Source organism: Rutidosis leptorrhynchoides, chromosome 3, assembly GCF_046630445.1.
Source record: "Rutidosis leptorrhynchoides isolate AG116_Rl617_1_P2 chromosome 3, CSIRO_AGI_Rlap_v1, whole genome shotgun sequence".
NCBI lineage: Eukaryota > Viridiplantae > Streptophyta > Magnoliopsida > Asterales > Asteraceae > Rutidosis > Rutidosis leptorrhynchoides.
Window position 1 is genome coordinate 690,899,090 of NC_092335.1, and position 15,593 is coordinate 690,914,682.

Here is a 15,593-nt window from a genome sequence, read left to right on the forward strand (position 1 = left end):
GGCATTTTCTATTATAAATTATAGACACGATTTTACACATCAAGTTTTTGGCGCCGCTGCCGGGGACAGTTGTGTCGAAAATTAAGATTGTTATCTAATTGTTTTTAGTTTAGTTTAGTTATAGTTTATTATTTCTTTTCGTTATTCTCAGTTGAATCGGTGCGTTTAATTAGTTGTTAGTTGTGATTTCGCAGATAACAGGTAGTGCATGCCACATACGCGTTCTTCTAATTCTCCGATTCTTCAAGCATTTGCAGAACCCGAAAGAGAGTTATTCAGAGCTTTAAGTCAAGAGCAACAGTCTACAGTGGATTCATCTTTTTCTTCGAGTGCTAATATAATTAATTTGGGAAGTAGTTCTGAGACTGTGGTGCCCGATACACCACCTGAAATCAGAGAAGAAGAAGAATCTTACATTTCATTAGATCTTTTCGAGACTGAAGATATGGCTGACCAAGAACAACCACCTCGTCCTCAGACTATGGCAGAAAAGTTGAAGGTCACACGAGGGGACCAAGGCAATTCGATTACTCAACCGAACATCACTCAGCCTTTTCAAATTACAGGGCCGGTCCTGAGTTTGATTTCTTTTGACTGCCAATTTCATGGAAAGGATAGTGAGGATGCTAACGAGCATCTTCGTGTTTTCAATGATGTTTGCAATTTGTTTAAGTTGCATGAGGTTGCCGATACGTTGATCAAGACAAGGCTTTTTCCTTGGACTCTTAAGGGAGAAGCAAAGAGATGGTTAGATAAGTAACCAGAGGATACGATTACCTCTTGGGAGATTTTGATGGATAAGTTTTTATCGAAGTTTTTCCCTGCGTCTCGAGCTGCTAGACTTTAAGCAGAAATTTCTCAATTCAGACAAAAGAGCAGCAAGATACTATTTGATGCTTGGGACCGTTATTCTAATATGCTACGCTCGTGTCCGCAACACGGGTTGAATGATTTACAGAAGGTCCAGATTTTCTACAAGGGTTGTGACATCCCAACTCGTCTGACTATTGATCAAGCAGCAGGAGGTACGTTAATGGATAAGACCGAAGAAGAGGCGCTAGAGATAATTGAAAAGCAAGCGGCTTATTCTCACGAATGGCATCAAGATCATGAGTCATTCCATTCAGCTTCAGTTAAGATGAAACGACCCGTCCTTATCCCCCTGGACGAAGTCATCAACATCTGGTCCCATTGCGATGATAGACTCCAAGTAATGTCCTTAAAATGAGCAAATGCACAGCGGAAGACTTAATTCGTACCTGAGAATAAACATGCTTAAAAGTGTCAACCAAAAGGTTGGTGAGTTCATAGGTTTATCATAACAATCATTTCAATATATTAATAGACCACAAGATTTTCGTTTATAAATATATGTACACTCGCAAGTGTATAAAACCGTTCTGCTTATGTTGAGGCCTCAGTAACCAACCTTAACAATAATATAAAATCCTCGAAGTACTAAACATCCGCCCACTAGTTCTTATGTCTAGTGCAGCCTACAGGATGGGGGTGTTAAGCCCGATAGATCTATCTTTAGGATTCGCACTCACATGCTCTTATAACATGTAACTAAATTACCTAGCACATCAATCCGCATAATTATCATTTTTGATCACTTGTCTCTATTTCGTAAAGCATTTATAAAATATTGCATGTATTCTCAACCCAAAAATATATATTGCAAAAGCAATTAAAAAGGGAGCAAATGAAACTCACCATACTGTATTTTGTAGTAAAAATACATATGACGGCATTGAACAACGTAGGGTTGTACTTGGATTCACGAACCTTAAAGGAGTAGCCCTTAAGAAAATGCCCAAGTTCGGGTTGGAACTCGCAACATCCCGCTAACCCGATAATATCCCTATCCATTACTCCGTATCAGTTTTTCTGTTATTGTTATTAAGATTTTAATATCTTTTAACTTAGTTTTCTGTTTTGAATTATCATCATACCCAATATTATCACATCATCATTTATGTAACTGAACATTATCCTCATCATCATTCTCATATGATATCATTATTAATATCAAACCCGTAATCATCATCATCATATACTTCTAATTATCATCATCACCTAATCATTTTCATTTAACCACAATCATATCATCTCATCTTCATGTATCATAATCAACAGCCATCTAAATTGGATTGTTGGCCTAATAAGAACGTAACCCAAACAAAAGCATAATAATCGGTTTCCTTATGGTATTTGCTATATATCTGGCCCAACAAAGAAAAACATAGCGGCCCACAAGTATCATACATAACAACTCGGCCCAATAGCAATGACGGCCCAACCAATTTAAAAGCCCATCAATTAATACGATCCATTCATCAAATGGAATTTGTTTTTGATAATTTTGAACGACAGAAGTGGGAGTAGGAACACAATTATACAGTCATCATTATGTCATCTCTCACTATGATTATTTTCATCTTTTAATACCGACACCATTATACTTTCAATTACGTATCACTTTTCCTACTATTCATTATCTTGTATAACGGCATCATTCTTTTCGGTTTTAGAAATGAAAATGGAAGTGAGCAGTGGTAGTTGTGATTAACAGAAACGGTACGAAGTGGTTTTGATAGTGTTCTTGTTTGAACCGAAAATAGTAAACCATAGCAGTAGCAACAATTTTGGTGTACCTACGATTGAAAGAGACAAGATGGTGGAGGTTGTGATTGTTGGATGGTGAGGTGATTGTGAATGAAACATGAAATAGAAGTTTCGATCATGGTGGTTTCGGGTTGGGAAAAACGACAAGCAGAAAAACGCAGCAAGGTGGTGTTTGGTTGCCGGTGGTCTTACATGGTGATTAATGACGGTTGAGGGTGTCGATGATGATGGATGATCATGGATGCAAGTGTATGTTAGAAAGAGAACAATTCAAACATATATATAGTTATATGTTCGTATATATATGTGTAAAGAAGAAGGGTTGTAAGTAATGAAGATGGTGTGGGTGTAGTTCCAAAAAGAAAAAAAAAATTATGGGAGATGCATGTATGTTGCTTGCATATATATATTTTATGTAGTAGTTATAAAGGAAAGTCCATATTGTTTTGGTTCTAGTATCGATCAAAGAAAAAAAAAATATAGTGGAAGTACTATTTTGAAGGTTGTGTGAATGAAACAAGAAAAAAGAAAAAAAAAATAAGAAGTGGTTATAATTAAATAATATAACTACTTGTTCTAATCAAGAAAAAGAACGGAAAGGAGTAGTTATACTTCAATAATATTCCCACATTTGATTGAATGGAAAAAAAAATACTCTTAATTGTAATATGACAAAGATAAAAGTTACAAAAGCCCGTGAATTTATTTTGGAAGGATTTCGATGGGTTGTGATAGTTATGCATAATGCATAATGGATGTCAACAAGCAATTGACATTTTCCTATAGCTATCTATCAATTAGTGTAATCATCCACTATATTATAATAATATAATATTGATACATATTAACAAAACGTGTAATAAAGGAATTAAATTCTGCCGACAGTTTTTAGGGATACTATATCGGATCCATTGCTAAACAGTTGAAGTATAAAAGTGTTCCTAAAAATCTCAAATTTTTACGTTAAATATATTTAATTATTTCACTCATTAACTCTTTGAAACCTGATAAAAAAGGTTCTATAATTATTTATTTTCTGTTCCAGTTTTTTATGTACAGAGTACTAATATTTAAACTTGAAAAGGTAAAAATATTTTTTTGTCAAATCTATAATCTTCGTAATCACTTTACATTCCAACTTTTATTTTAATCTCTTTCATAAACTCATGTTAAACCTATATGAATGCTAACGAAATATTAACCGAATAATACAAACTTTGACAAATTAAGCTCGAAATCATTAATTCTATATACACTTATATATATTTATATATATAGATTCATTTAAATAACAATCTTATTATAATGCTTATTATTTTACAATTTAGTTCTTACAATTAAATCATATATTATTTCAAATTATATTTTAAATTAATATATATATATATATATATATATATATATATATATATATATATATATATATATATATATATATATATATATATATATATATATATATATATATTTATACATTTAAATATATATGTAACTATTTTCAAATAGTAGTTCGTGAATCTTCGAGAACAGTCGAAGGTCAATTGAATATATGAAACAGTTCAAACTTTTTGAGACTCAACATTACAAATTTTTGCTTATCGTGTCGGAAACATATAAAGATTAAAGTTTAAATTTGGTCGGAAATTTTCGGGTCGTGACATAAGAGAACCGAAACCACGGGTGCATATGACGATTTTGGGTCTATAAGTGCTAAGTTGGATTCCTTTGGTAGGAATTTGGAGAAGATAAATAAGGATATTCATGGTATGAAGGTTGGTTGTGAGTATTGTGGGGGATTACATCTGGGAAAAGATTGTGACGCAGGTTTGACTATGAATCAGAAGGAAGAGATCGCTTATATTAGTTAACAGAACAACAATCAGTTTCAGGGACGTGCGCAGTTTAATAGGAATTTCAACAATCCCTATAATCCTCAAGGTAATCAAGGTTTGAGGTTCCAGCCAGGTTCTTGTAGAGGATATCAACAGCAAGCTCCCGGGTATTTTCAGAAACCCCAAGCCGAAGAGAAAAAGTCCAATCTTGAAGCTATGATCGAGAAGCTTGTGATTTCTCAAACTCAGCTTGTTACTACTGTTACTTAGAACAATGAGAAGAATGATCAAATGTTTCAAAATCAAAAAGCAGCTATTCAGAATCTGGAGAAACAAATTGGTCTGCTTGCTAGTCAGAATAATGTGAGAAAACCGGGGGAGTTACCGAGTAAGACAGATACTAACCCGAAGAATGGGCACGTTAATGCTATCACTACCCGCAGTGGTTTAGCATATGATTCACCGAGGAAGGCCGATGAGTATGATTTACGAGTGCCGTTGGTTAAGGATAGTGAGCCGGTTGTTGTTAGTGAACCGGAGGGGGATAAGGAGCCGGAACAGGTGATTGAGAAGGTTGTGAGGGTACCGGAAACTGTTGCTGCTAAACCGGTAGTAAAAGAGTATCAACCACCACTCCCATTCCCAAGGTAGCAAAGATTGGAGAAGTTGGAGGCAGAAAAGTCCAAGTTCATGGACTTGATTAAAAAGTTAACATTAATTTGCCTTTTATTGATGTGATTGCAGGTATGCTCAAGTATGCAAGGTTTCTTAAGGACTTGCTAACTAACAGGAAGAAGCTGGAGAACGTGTCTTCAGTCAGGTTGAATGCCGCATACTCTGCGGTAGTTGCAAACAAGCTTCCCGAGAAGCTTGAGGATCCTGGGAGTTTTACCATTCCTTGTTTACTGGGTAATTTGAATTGTATGAGGGCGTTGGCAGATTTGGGGGCTAGCATAAATTTAATGCCCTACTCTATTTATTTGAAGCTGGACCCCGGGGAGTTGAAACCCACGCGTATGGCTATTCAGTTAGTGGACCGCTCTATTAAATTCCCTCGTGGAATTATCGAGAATATGCTAGTTAAGACCGGATCGTTGGTTTTTCCGGCCGATTTCGTGGTGTTGGATATGGAAGTGGATGAAAGGATTCCACTTATTTTGGTTCGGCCATTTTTAAATACTGCGAGATGTATCATTGATGTCTATGGCCAACAGTTGACCCTTAGGATAGATGATTTACATGCAACTTTCTCAATTGACCATGCTTTAAAATACCCTGCGTACACCGATGATGTATTCTATTTTCTTAACACTGTGAATGTCCAGTCTGAGTTGTTGCAGGAATTCCCAGAGTTACAGGGTTCAGGGGAGTGTTCATTGGTAGAAATTGATGAAGAGTTGCAAGTTGAGGAGGTGGATATTTTGACCACCTTGATGGAAAACGGCTATGAGCCGACTGAGGAGGAGTTCAAAGAACTCGAACGCGATGCGGAATACCGGAGCAAGTCTTCAATTGAAGAACCTCCCGAGTTAGAATTGAAGTCACTTCCTGATCATTTGGAATACGCTTATTTGCAGGAGGAATCTAAGCTCCCGGGAATTATTTCTTCTTCTCTTACTACAGGTCAGAAAACTGAGCTTGTAACCATGCTGCAGGCCCATAAACCGGCCATTGCATGGAAAATTCACGACATTAAGGGTATTAGTCCCTCCTATTGCACCTACAAAATCCTAATGGAGGATAACTCCAAACCTGTGGTGCAACGACAAAGGAGGTTGAACCCGCACATGCAAGAAGTCATGAAGAAAGAGATCATTAAGCTCCTCGATGCAGGTCTGATTTACCCGATCTCTGACAGTCCTTAGATTAGCCCGGTACACTGTGTACCTAAGAAAGGTGGTATGACTGTTACCACCAACGATAAAAATGAGTTAATTTCCACTATGACTGTCACGGGGTGGCGTGTTTGTATTGACTATCGAAAGTTGAACGACGCCACACGCAAAGACCACTTCCCGTTACCTTTCATGGATCAAATGCTAGAGAGGTTAGCGGGAAACAGCTTTTACTATTTTCTTGATGGTTTTTCGGGCTATTTCCAAATTCCTATCTCGCCCGAGGACAGGAGAAAACTACTTTCACGTGCCCGTATGGCACATTCTCATACCGACGCATGCCCTTTGGCTTTTGCAATGCTCCGGCCACTTTTCAAAGGTGCATGATGGCCATATTCCACGATATGATAGAGGATTGCATGGAGGTATTCATGGATGACTTTTCGGTCTTCGGTGACACTTTTGATTCATGCCTTCTCAATTTGGAACGGATGTTGGAAAGGTGTGAGAATTCTAATCTGGTGCTCAATTGGGAAAAGTGCCATTTCATGGTTCAAGGGGGCATAGTTCTCGGGCACAAGATTTCTAGGGACGGTATCGAGGTGGATCTTGCGAAGGTAACGGCTATTAAGAACCTTCCACCTCCCACCGATGTTGAGGGTGTTCGGAGTTTTCTCGGGCACGCCGGTTTTTACCGGCAATTTATTAAGGATTTTTATAAAATTGCTAACCCGATGAACAAACTCCTCGAAAAGGACACGCCGTGGAATTTCTCCGACGAGTGCCAAAAGGTATTCGATCTTCTTAAGGAGAAACTGATCAATGCGCCAATCATAATTGCTCCGAATTGGTCCCTTCCATTCGAGCTTATGTGCGATGCTTCTGATTTTGATGTTGGCTCTATTTTGGGTCAAAGGGTCGAGAAACATTTCCGACCCATCTACTATGCAAGCAAGACCTTTCAGGGAGCACAATTGAATTATACTTCCACTGAAAAGGAGCTCCTTGCGGTGGTCTTTTCGTTTGATAAGTTCAGGTCCTACTTAGTCTTGTCCAAGACTATTGTTTTTACGGACCATTCTGCTCTGAAGTACCTATTTTCGAAACCGGATGCAAAACCTCAACTGCTTAGATGGATCTTGCTTTTGCAAGAATTAGACATCAAGATTCGGGATAAGAAGGGTGCTGAAAATCTAGCGGCTGACCACTTGTCTAGACTCGAGAACCCAAATCTCAAAGTCCTTCACGAATCGAGTATCCATGATGATTTTCCCGATGAATATCTCATGGCGATGGACAAGGTGGACGAGCCGTGGTACGTGGACATTGATAATTATCTCGTTGGGGGATTCTTGGAAAAAGGGTGGTCGAATCAAAAGAGGAAGAAATTCTTCAGTGACCTTAAGTACTATTTCTGGGAGGCTCCCTATCATTTTCGTTGTTGTCCCGATGGGGTTATCTGCCGGTGCGTTTCCGGTGAGGAGTGTATGCGTATTTTGACCGAGTGCCATAGTGGGCCTACCGGTGGGCATTTTGGACCCCAAATCATGGGGCGTAAAGTCTATGATGCCGGCTTCTTTTGGCCGACAATTTTCAAGGATGCCCCCCGAATTTGCAAGTCGTGCGATTTTTGTCAAAGGGCCGGTAAAGTCACCAAACGGGATGAGATGCCTCAATAAAGCATCCAAGTTTGTGAAGTATTTGATGTTTGGGGGATTAACTTTATGGGGCCATTTCCGAAATCTCAGAATTATAGTTACATACTCGTTGCCATTGACTACGTGTCTAAATGGGACAAAGCTCAAGCTTTGCCCACAAACGATACACGAGTTGTGATTTCGTTCCTTCAGCATTTATTCTCTCGATTTGGAACTCCTAAAGCTTTGATTAGCGATAGGGGTACTCATTTTTGTAACGCCCAAATGGAGAAGGTATTGAAGCGATATGGAGTTCTCCATAAAGTTTCTACTTCATACCATCCCCAAACGAGCGAACAAGTTGAGAATACCAATCGAGCTCTTAAAGGGATTCTTGAGAAAACTGTAGGGTCGAATCCGAAGGAGTAGGCGAATAAGCTCGATGAAGCTTTGTGGGCGTTTCGAATCGCCTACAAAACGCTAAATGGTACCACTCCTTATCGGTTGGTTTATGGAAAAGCCTGCCATCTCCCGTTGGAGATTGAGCATAAAGCGATGTGGGCACTTAAAAAGTGCAATTTAGATTTGAAGGAAGCCGGACGCCTAAGGGCGGGGCAATTGAATGAGCTTGGTGAATTACGCCTTGATGCGTATTAGAATTCGTTAATTTATAAAGAGAAAACCAAGCTATGGCATGATAGAAGGTTAAAGGGTCCGAAAGAGTTTAATGAGGGCGATCTAGTGCTCTTGTTTAACTCTAGATTGAAGCTTTTACCGGGAAAACTTAAGTCCCGGTGGACGGGACCATTTGAGGTTGTTAAGGTGTACCCTTACGGTGCGATTGAGTTAAAAAATGCTAGTGGTACTACCTTTAAGGTTAATGGACATCGTGTGAAAAAATATTTTGATGGTCCATTGGAGATTGACGACGGGGTTCGGAACCCGATCCTGAGGTTACTTGAAGTTGGAAACGAGTCTTGTGAATGACTCGGTAATAAACTTCACATTGTTGTAGAGTTTGTATGTTTTTTGCTTGTTTGATGATATGTACAATGTGATCATGCTCGGATTTTTGTTGGGGTTGTTTGTTGGTTTTTAGGTTGAGAAAATGGGTTAAAATGGCTTAAAATTGCGAATTTTTGAGAAAACAACATTTGGAGCGCCGCTCCATAGCTTGCGCGCCCCTCCACTTTAAGGTACCTGATGTGCCAGATTTTGAAAAAGCCTCAAACTGATTTTTCAGTTGAATGGAGCGCCGCGCGGCCAATTGGCCAGCCGCGCGATTACCTGGCGTGGCGCGCCGAATGCTGTCGACAGCCTGTTTTGCTTTTTAATTGAAATAAAAACGAATTTTCTCCACCACACATGATAAAAAATGGGTACCAGCTGTATTTACTCTCAATTCCTTCATTCTTTTCATTCATAACAACTCTTTTACACCTACAAACACATAGATCTTACAAACCCTAATTTTCAAGACTTAAATTTCTTGTGCAATTAACCTCCAATCTTTCAAGAATGGTTAACCCAAAGGTCCGATTTTGTTTCCTATCTTACTAATTTCATCTTATTGTATGTAATTACTTGCTTAATCTTTGATTTATATGATGAATTAGTGTGGGGTTTCTTTAATTGGGGTTATGTGTTCTCATTATTGATGGGTTTTGTTAGATAAAGATTGTATGCTTTGAATTCATAATTAGTTTTGTGTTTTTTTAGAAGTTGCAATTAAAACTAGGGTTTGTATGTTTGAAAATCCAAATTTGTAGGGGATAAAGGTGTTTCATGCTTGAAAGTGATCTAGTTTTTGAATTGTTTATGTGTTTTTGAACTAGTGTGGGGTTGTGTTCATATGGGCGGGTCATGTTGGTTTGAATGACTTGATGCAAAATTGGTTTAGTTATGTATGATGCCATGCTAGTGAGGATGAAACATGTATTTTTGAGTTGTGATGAGTATGTTGGTGGTAGTAATTTGCATTGGTTAAGATTGGCACACATGATGAACTTTTCTAGATTTTTGGAAGTTAAGAAGTGTTATAAGTAGTCGTGTTTATTAATATTTTGGTAATGGTGTTAAGTGAGCGTAGTTGATATGATGAATTGGTTTACATGATAGTATGATATGAGATAGATTGTGGTCTTGGCATTGTTTTACAAGTATTATTTGTTAACTTGGAGATTGTTTTCAAAAGTGGATTGACATGAAACATGGTTTGGTTGTAAATGGTACTTGGTGCTTGTTATTATGACTGACACTAACTTTTGAGTTTGGTGTTTTGTTTTCTTTACTTGTTTCATGAATGTAGAGATCAAGAGGAAGCCAGGAACAACCAAGGCAATCACCGAATAATCCTGAATTATGGTTATCTCACATCTCGAATGATGAGGATTTGGAGGAAAGGTTCACAATAAATAGCGCTCGTCCGATTGAGCGAACTTATTTTTTGGATTGGTCGCAACTTTCATCTTTGAGTAATAATATTGTTTTGGAGTTGCGTCGTTACTTGTGGGTAGTTTATGCGTGTAATGAGTTGAGACCTTATGAAAGATTATTTGAAATTAATGAAGATATTTATGAGCAGATAACTATAGAGTTCTTCTCAACTGTTAGTTGTCGCCCTCGGGTCTCTCCGACCGAGGCAGATTTCTTGACGTTTAGGCTTGGCGGGTTAGAGCGTCGCATGTCTAAAATTGAGTTGGCTCAGGCGTTGGATCTATATCCCGAGTTGACTGATAATGATTTGAAGTGGCATTTGATGAATTGCAGAGTGTTTGGGCAGAAAGTTTTCAGTGAGAGTGATTATTGGCCAACTGTGGCTAATGCTAGTGCTGGTCCGTTTAGTTCAAGTCGGAGTGTTCAGTCGATGCTTAGACTTCCTAAGGATCGAATAATTTTTAAGATGATTGCTACTATGTTTATGGCTAGGAGAAACGCAAATAAAATTCAGCGAAGGGATCTTTGGTTCCTACAACAAATTAAACTGAGGGAGCCAATCGATGTACCATGTATGTTAGGGGTATGGTTGCAGGAGATTGGAACAGATACAAGCATGGAACGCCCATTGTTAGGAGGGCATTTTTGAAATGTCCCGTTCTTATTGATTAAAAACGTTCCATATTAATTGATTTCGTTGCGAGGTTTTGACCTCTATATGAGACGTTTTTCAAAGACTGCATTCAATTTTAAACAAACCATAACCTTTATTTCATCAATAAAGGTTTAAAAAGCTTTACGTAGATTATCAAATAATGATAATCTAAAATATCCTGTTTACACACGACCATTACATAATGGTTTACAATACAAATATGTTACAACAAAATAAGTTTCTTGAATGCAGTTTTTACACAATATCATACAAGCATGGACTCCAAATCTTGTCCTTATTTAAGTATGCGACAGCGGAAGCTCTTAATAATCACCTGAGAATAAACATGCTTAAAACGTCAACAAAAATGTTGGTGAGTTATAGGTTTAACCTATATATATCAAATCGTAACAATAGACCACAAGATTTTATATTTCAATACACATCCCATACATAGAGATAAAAATCATTCATATGGTGAACACCTGGTAACCGACAATAACAAGATGCATATATAAGAATATCCCCATCATTCCGGGACACCCTTCGGATATGATATAAATTTCGAAGTACTAAAGCATCCGGTACTTTGGATGGGGTTTGTTAGGCCCAATAGATCTATCTTTAGGATTCGCGTCAATTAGGGTGTCTGTTCCCTAATTCTTAGATTACCAGACTTAATAAAAAGGGGCATATTCGATTTCGATAATTCAACCATAGAATGTAGTTTCACGTACTTGTGTCTATTTTGTAAATCATTTATAAAACCTGCATGTATTCTCATCCCAAAAATATTAGATTTTAAAAGTGGGACTATAACTCACTTTCACAGATTTTTACTTCGTCGGGAAGTAAGACTTGGCCACTGGTTGATTCACGAACCTATAACAATATATACATATATATCAAAGTATGTTCAAAATATATTTACAACACTTTTAATATATTTTGATGTTTTAAGTTTATTAAGTCAGCTGTCCTCGTTAGTAACCTACAACTAGTTGTCCACAGTTAGATGTACAGAAATAAATCGATAAATATTATCTTGAATCAATCCACGACCCAGTGTATACGTATCTCAGTATTGATCACAACTCAAACTATATATATTTTGGAATCAACCTCAACCCTGTATAGCTAACTCCAACATTCACATATAGAGTGTCTATGGTTGTTCCGAAATATATATAGATGTGTCGACATGATAGGTCGAAACATTGTATACGTGTCTATGGTATCTCAAGATTACACAATATATAATACAAGTTGATTAAGTTATGGTTGGAATAGATTTGTTACCAATTTTCACGTAGCTAAAATGAGAAAAATTATCCAATCTTGTTTTACCCATAACTTCTTCATTTTAAATCCGTTTTGAGTGAATCAAATTGCTATGGTTTCATATTGAACTCTATTTTATGAATCTAAACAAAAAAAGTATAGGTTTCTAGTCGGAAAAATAAGTTACAAGTCGTTTTTGTAAAGGTAGTCATTTCAGTCGAAAGAACGACGTCTAGATGACCATTTTAGAAAACATACTTCCACTTTGAGTTTAACCATAATTTTTGGATATAGTTTCATGTTCATAATAAAAATCATTTTCTCAGAATAACAACTTTTAAATCAAAGTTTATCATAGTTTTTAATTAACTAACCCAAAACAGCCCGCGGTGTTACTACGACGGCGTAAATCCGGTTTTACGGTGTTTTTCGTGTTTCCAGGTTTTAAATCATTAAGTTAGCATATCATATAGATATAGAACATGTGTTTAGTTGATTTTAAAAGTCAAGTTAGAAGGATTAACTTTTGTTTGCGAACAAGTTTAGAATTAACTAAACTATGTTCTAGTGATTACAAGTTTAAACCTTCGAATAAGATAGCTTTATATGTATGAATCGAATGATTTTATGAACATCATTACTACCTTAAGTTCCTTGGATGAACCTACTGGAAAAGAGAAAAATGGATCTAGCTTCAATGGATCCTTGGATGGCTCAAAGTTCTTGAAGCAAAATCATGACACGAAAACAAGTTCAAGTAAGATTATCACTTGAAATAAGATTGTTATAGTTATAGAAATTGAACCAAAGTTTGAATATGATTATTACCTTGTATTAGAATGATAACCTACTGTAAGAAACAAAGATTTCTTGAGGTTGGATGATCACCTTACAAGATTGGAAGTGAGCTAGCAAACTTGAAAGTATTCTTGATTTTATGAAACTAGAACTTTTGGAATTTATGAAGAACACTTAGAACTTGAAGATAGAACTTGAGAGAGTTCAATTAGATGAAGAAAATTGAAGAATGAAAGTGTTTGTAGGTGTTTTTGGTCGTTGGTGTATGGATTAGATATAAAGGATATGTAATTTTGTTTTCATGTAAATAAGTCATGAATGATTACTCATATTTTTGTAATCTTATGAGATATTTCATGCTAGTTGCCAAATGATGGTTCCCACATGTGTTAGGTGACTCACATGGGCTGCTAAGAGCTGATCATTGGAGTGTATATACCAATAGTACATACATCTAAAAGCTGTGTATTGTACGAGTACGAATACGGGTGCATACGAGTAGAATTGTTGATGAAACTGAACGAGAATGTAATTGTAAGCATTTTTGTTAAGTAGAAGTATTTTGATAAGTGTATTGAAGTCTTTCAAAAGTGTATAAATACATATTAAAACACTACATGTATATTCATTTTAACTGAGTCGTTAAGTCATCGTTAGTCGTTACATGTAAGTGTTGTTTTGAAACCTTTAGGTTAACGATCTTGTTAAATGTTGTTAACCCAATGTTTATAATAACAAAAGAGATTTTAAATTATTATATTATCATGATATTATGATGTACGAATATCTCTTAATATGATATATATACATTAAATGTCGTTACAACGATAAACGTTACATATATGTCTCGTTTCAAAATCATTAAGTTAGTAGTCTTGTTTTTACATATGTAGTTCATTGTTAATATAATTAATGATATGTTTACTTATCATAATATCATGTTAACTATATATATAACCATATATATGTCATCATATAGTTTTTTTACAAGTTTTAACGTTCGTGAATCACCGGTCAACTTGGGTGGTCAATTGTCTATATGAAACCTATTTCAATTAATCAAGTCTTAACAAGTTTGATTGCTTAACATGTTGGAAACATTTAATCATGTAAACATCAATCTCAATTAATATATATAAACATGGAAAAGTTCGGGTCACTACAGTACCTACCCGTTAAATAAATTTCGTCCCGAAATTTTAAGCTGTTGAAGGTGTTGACGAATCTTCTGGAAATAGATGCGGGTATTTCTTCTTCATCTGATCTTCACGCTCCCAGGTGAACTCGGGTCCTCTACGAGCATTCCATCGAACCTTAACAATTGGTATCTTGTTTTGCTTAAGTCTTTTAACCTCACGATCCATTATTTCGACGGGTTCTTCGATGAATTGGAGTTTTTCGTTGATTTGGATTTCATCTAATGGAATAGTGAGATCTTCTTTAGCAAAACATTTCTTCAAATTCGAGACGTGGAAAGTGTTATGTACAGCCGCGAGTTGTTGAGGTAACTCAAGTCGGTAAGCTACTGGTCCGACGCGATCAATAATCTTGAATGGTCCAATATACCTTGGATTTAATTTCCCTCGTTTACCAAATCGAACAACGCCTTTCCAAGGTGAAACTTTAAGCATGACCATCTCTCCAATTTCAAATTCTATATCTTTTCTTTTAATGTCAGCGTAGCTCTTTTGTCGACTTTGGGCGGTTTTCAACCGTTGTTGAATTTGGATGATCTTCTCGGTAGTTTCTTGTATAATCTCCGGACCCGTAATCTGTCTATCCCCCACCTCACTCCAACAAATTGGAGACCTGCACTTTCTACCATAAAGTGCTTCAAACGGCGCCATCTCAATGCTTGAATGGTAGCTGTTGTTGTAGGAAAATTCTGCTAACGGTAGATGTCGATCCCAACTGTTTCCGAAATCAATAACACATGCTCGTAGCATGTCTTCAAGCGTTTGTATCGTCCTTTCGCTCTGCCCATCAGTTTGTGGATGATAGGCAGTACTCATGTCTAGACGAGTTCCTAATGCTTGCTGTAATGTCTGCCAGAATCTTGAAATAAATCTGCCATCCCTATCAGAGATAATAGAGATTGGTATTCCATGTCTGGAGACGACTTCCTTCAAATACAGTCGTGCTAACTTCTCCATCTTGTCATCTTCTCTTATTGGTAGGAAGTGTGCTGATTTGGTGAGACGATCAACTATTACCCAAATAGTATCAAAACCACTTGCAGTCCTTGGCAATTTAGTGATGAAATCCAAGGTAATGTTTTCCCATTTCCATTCCGGGATTTCGGGTTGTTGAAGTAGACCTGATGGTTTCTGATGCTCAGCTTTGACCTTAGAACACGTCAAACATTCTCCTACGTATTTAGCAACATCGGCTTTCATACCCGGCCACCAAAAATGTTTCTTGAGATCCTTGTACATCTTCCCCGTTCCAGGATGTATTGAGTATCTGGTTTTATGAGCTTCTCTAAGTACCA